Source organism: Vombatus ursinus, unplaced genomic scaffold (genome assembly GCF_900497805.2).
Source record: "Vombatus ursinus unplaced genomic scaffold, bare-nosed wombat genome assembly UNPS02014777.1, whole genome shotgun sequence".
Lineage (NCBI taxonomy): Eukaryota > Metazoa > Chordata > Mammalia > Diprotodontia > Vombatidae > Vombatus > Vombatus ursinus.
The window spans coordinates 1,408,746-1,413,802 of NW_020954555.1; the positions used below are offsets into that span (position 1 = coordinate 1,408,746).

The window sequence follows — 5,057 nt, forward strand, 5'->3', positions numbered from 1 at the left end:
TAGAATACATTCTGTATTCCAAAGTCCCCTAGCATTTTGGAGAGAGCGCTGGATTTGGAGTCAAGAACATCTGAACTGTCATCCTGCCTCAGATTCTCACCAGCAGGGTGAGCCTGGCCAAATCACCACCTCTTTTGGCCCCAGTTTTCTCATCTGTAAAATGGAGATAGTGATGGACTGTACTCCCAAGGTCTCCCTGTGAGGGTCCAAGATCACCCATGTAAAGAGCTTTGCAAACCTTAGAGGACCGCACACACAATCATGATGACAATCTCCTACAGTCCCTCTAGGAGTCTGGGATACACCGAGGTCTGTGCCCCTCCCACATGCTCATGCCCCTCCCTCAGCTATATCTACCTCTATCTCTCTTCTTAAGCAAAAGCTTCTCACAGATCCAGCCTGGAGGAGCAGCGCCTGCCTAGGCACCGAAGCTCAGAGATGAAGGCTTTCTTCCTCCTCCTCCTTTTCTGCCTTGGGGCCCTGATCGAGATCGAGGTAAGAGCAGCCCTTGTCCTGTCAGATCCAAGGTGCTCAGCAACTCTGATTTCTAGCTGCCGTGGAGTCGTTCCTGAGAAAGGGCACTAGCCCCCAAATCCTTCTACTGCCTGGCATCTGAAGACGCACCCCCACCCCTCTCGGTCAGTTAATGCCCTCTCAGTTCACGATAGGATGAAATCAGTTAGACAGGAGCCCCAGGCGGCGAGGCTATCCCATGCCTCCCTGCTGACCATGCGAGGTGGGCGTCTGATTATAACACCAAGGGCTGAGCTGAGTATCCTATGAGATTGGGAAGACAGATTCTGAAAGAGGCGCTCTAAAGAAAGATCCCACGTTGGAAAGAGGCCAGATAGATCCGGGTTCGCCAACCGTTTGCCCTTAGATTTCCTCCCGGGCAAGATGCTATGACTCTGTTATGGAGAAGCTACCAATCTGCATGGGGAGAGGGAATTTCTTCATCGGGGAGTTCCCAGTGCCAATTAATCACGGCTCTAGTCTCTGATCCTTCCTCTCTGTCAGGATGGCACTCCTGAAAGGGTCGGGGTAGCTCTCCTTCCTGTTGCCCCACCTCTGCCTGGGATGCTAGCCCTGGACTAGCTCAGCCATGCAACAGGCCATTTCCCCTTTCTAGTGCCTCGTGGTAAAATGTAAAAGCCACTTCCAGCTATTCATTCTATATTCCAACATCAAAGGATGTTATCTTTTGGTTGGATCAGGCGTTCTTAACCTTTTCTGTATTACGGACCCCTTTGGCAGTCTGGTGAAGCCTGAGCCCCTTCTCAGAATAAGGCTTTTAAATAACTGAAGAAAACATTCCATTTCAGCTAGAGGACAGTAAAAATAAGGATGTCACTTATTTTCTTCAGCCTAGTTCCAGACCCCTGAAATCTATCCCCAGCCCCCTGGGAGTCCAGTAGGGAATGGTGCATCCCAGACTAAGAAGCCCTGGACTGGGCCAGTGTGATGGTCCACGTTTGTAATCCTTGCTGGGGCAGGGGGAAGGCTAAGGGTGGTGGACCTCTGCAGTTTGGGAGTTCTGAGCTGCAGGAGGGTCAAAGACAATCCAGTGAAGCAGGGCACTAATATGGAGAGCCCTTGGAATGAAGGTTCACCAGGCTGCTTAAGGAGGGACAGGTTAAAGTTTCCAGACTGAACAGCTTTGGAATAGTGCTGAGTAGCAGCTTCAGTTCTGGGCTGGGTAAGACAGGGAGACCCAGTCTTCTCCCCTGCTCCCCCCCCCCAAAAAAAGAACTGGGTTAGATTGAACCAAAGGGGGATTCCTCTCTTCATTCCCACTTGGGAACCAGGCTACAGTCCCCACAGTTGGCTAAACTGTGTCTTGGGTTGGGTCATTTTGCTCCTCATTTCTATGACCTAGAAGTGGTTGTTGAGTTGTTTTTAAGTCACATCTGACTCTTTGTGACCCCATTTGGGGTTTTCTTGGCAAAGATACTGGAGTGGTTTGTCATTGCCTTCTCCACCTCATTTTACAGAAGAGGAAACTGAGGCATATAGAGTTAAGTGACTTGCCTAGGATCACACAGCTAGTCAGTGTCTGAGGCCAGATTTGAACTCAAAAAGAAGAGTCTTCCTGACCTCAGGCCCCACCCTCTATCCAATGTGCCATACTTACATGCATACTCCATCTCCCTCTCTCCCCTCCTATAAGGTTAAATTGAGTGGGCCCAACTGGAGTAATAATCATTTGAGCCCCATTGTATTGTTTCATGCTTCACCACTCTGGGGAGGGAAGGAGGCCTGGTTGGGCTGTCAAATGGGAGGCTGGGGGGTGGGGGTGATGGGTAGATTCCCTGGCCATTTCAGCCTACTTCCTCCTCACTGCTCCCCCTCCACAAGGGTACCCACCCCACGAGCCACAAACAGAAAGACCTCATTGGTGCCTGATTTCCGCTCTGACAGGTGCCTGTTGAAAAATGTGCCCTAGGCAGTTAGAGAACCACAGTTATGCAGTAGACCCAGCACAGCTGGGCTTTTCTTTCTGCAGACAGGAAACAATGACTGCCTGAGCTCGAGTGAACCTTCCAGGTCAGTCCCTCTTTTCCCGATGAGGGGCTCAGAAAAGGGAAATGACTCTCCTGCAGTCACACAGAAAACTAGTGGCAAAGCCAGCCTTCTGGATTCCCAGTCTGGCATCTGTTGGCTAAGGGTCAGTCCTCTGTAGGGGAGGGAGTGGAGAGAGAGAGAGAATCTGGGGATGCCAGGGGAATTGGTCCCCCATTCAGGGGTGTAAGGAAGGTGAGAGAGGGTGACTGAGAGTCCCTTCTCTCCTCAAGAGCACACCCTGGAGTCCTGGCTTCAGTTTATGTGACTTTGTACAAGTCACTTCTCCTTTCTCGGCCTCAGTTTCCCCATCTGTAAAATGGAGATAATAGCCCCTACCTAGAAGAGTCCCTGCCCTCAGGGAGCTTACATTCAGGTGTCACCTCCTGAAGTCTTCCCTGAATCTCCCAATTGGGAATGTTCTCTCTCTCTCTCCCAATCTCTCTCTCTTTCAGCTAGGCAATGGGGTTAAGTGACTTGCCCAGGGTCACACAGCTAGTAAGTATCTAGTGTCTGAATCTGGATTTGAACTCAGGTCCTCCTGACTCCAGAGCCAGTGCTCTATCCACTGCACCACCTGGCTGCACTTTGCTTTTCTCTCTCTCTCCCTCCCTCCTTCCCTATCTCCTCTGTCTTACTCTCTCTTTCCCTCTCTCTTTGTCTTTCTCCGCTTCCTTCTTCTCTCTCTCACTCTTTCTCTGTCTCCTCTCTCTGAATCTCTCCCTCCCTCTCTGTCCCTCTCCTCTGTCTGACTCTTCTCCCCTCTCTCCACCTCCCTCTTCTCTCTCTGTCTCTCTCTCTCTGTCTCTCTGATTCCCACCCAGCCTCCCTCCACCCCTCTGTCTCTGTCTGTCTGTCTCTGTCTGTCTCTCTCTTTCATTCTCTCTGTCTGTCTCTCTCTCTCTGTCTCTCTTATTCCCACTCACCCTCCCTCTACCTGTCTCTCTCTCTCACTTTGTCTCTCTTTCTGTCTGTTTCTGTCTCTCTCTGTGTGTCTCTGTCTCTCCTTTCTCTTCCTGTCCTCTGATTAATGTTTTCTCTCTTCTCCAATTAGCTTCTAATTACGCCCATATGCACGTGCTTTAGCCCTCCCAACCCCAAGTAAAACATAAATTTCTTGATGACAAAGGCTGTTTCTTTTTTTTGAAGTCTTATATTTTCAGTACCTAACACAGTGCCTTACACATAATAGACACTTTTAAAATTGTTAAATTGACTTGAATTTGACATTCCAACTCTAATATTTTATGTTCTACAGTGCCTTTCTTTTCTGACCTCTTTCCCAAATTTCCTTGTGATCATTGATCTGTAAGGGACCTTAGAAATCATTTAGTTCTACATACTCATTACAGATAGGAATCTAAGACCTAGAGAAGTGATGTGCCCAAGGTCAAACGGGCAGAGGCAGGATTCAAACTCAGGGCCTCTAGCTTCCAATTTTTTTCCAACTACTTTGGGCTTCCTCACCTCAAAATGTGTTTGCTTCTAAAAGACCCCAAAGGAAGCATGTTCTCCATATGTCTTCCTCAGGGCCTTTTTTTCATTATTTAGACAAAATGGAAAGTTTGGGGATGAAGTCTTTCTTCCCCTTCTTCAAGCTGCCCAAGGTGGGATTCCTTTGGGAAATGGGAAGACAGAAGAATGGTTGGAACCTCCCACAAGTGATCTAGAAAGAATCTGGCCCACACTAATAATAATGCAGGAGGGAAGTGGAACAGGAGGGAATCAGGCCAGCTGAGCCCCCCCAGTCCTTTGGATGAGAGGACGTGTTCTGGGCCTTTGTCTAAAAGGAGCTGCATGGGGGCGCTGGCTTTGGGTCTCCTCACTACATAGCCTTGTCCATCCTCCACAGGCTTCCACTGCACTCTCACCAACCACAAATCCTGCCACCAGCTCATCCCAGATGCTCCATGGACCCTACACCTGGAGCATCCTCATCCTCGCCGGGGTCCTCGCTTACCTCTTTCGGCTGCACTGAGGCCTGGACGAGGCTACAGAGACTGCCAGCCTTGGCCCCTGCTCACCCACTCTTCAGGACCAGCCTCCTCTCCCTGAGGGCCCATTCCTCTTGGCTACCATAGACTTCTTCTCATCGGCACCTCCCTCCCTCCCCAGCTGAGCATCCCATGGCCTCCTCGGGAGCTCTGATGCCCAGCATAGCACCTGTCAGCGAGGGTCATGGATTTATTTCCTTAATACTCCAAGGGTTATAGTGATGAGAGAGCAAAGCACTGACCTGCTTGACTCAATAAAGTTATTAAAGCCCTGAGTGTGTGATCTTCCTGTCATGCCCCTCCCCCTATTCTAGGGACCCCATTAGGCCCGCTCTTCCCACCCAAGCCCAGCACCTTCTTTTTTTTTTCTTTTTTTTTTTTTTTTAGGCAATTGGGGTTAAGTGACTTGCCCAGGGTCACACAGCTAGTAAGTGTCAAGTGTTTGGTCTGAGGCCGGATTTGAACTTAGGTCCTCCTGACTTCAGGGTGGGTGCTCTACCCACT

At 49.8% G+C, this 5,057-nt stretch overlaps 1 long non-coding RNA gene across 1 annotated transcript; it reads left to right on the forward strand.

The window, feature by feature from the left end:
* The first annotated feature begins 359 nt into the window (after positions 1-359).
* LOC114045028 lies at positions 360-4,828 on the forward strand. Its single transcript, XR_003569335.1, has 2 exons — positions 360-495; positions 4,412-4,828. It is a non-coding gene; the product is annotated as an uncharacterized LOC114045028 (long non-coding RNA).
* Positions 4,829-5,057: the final 229 nt, after the last annotated feature.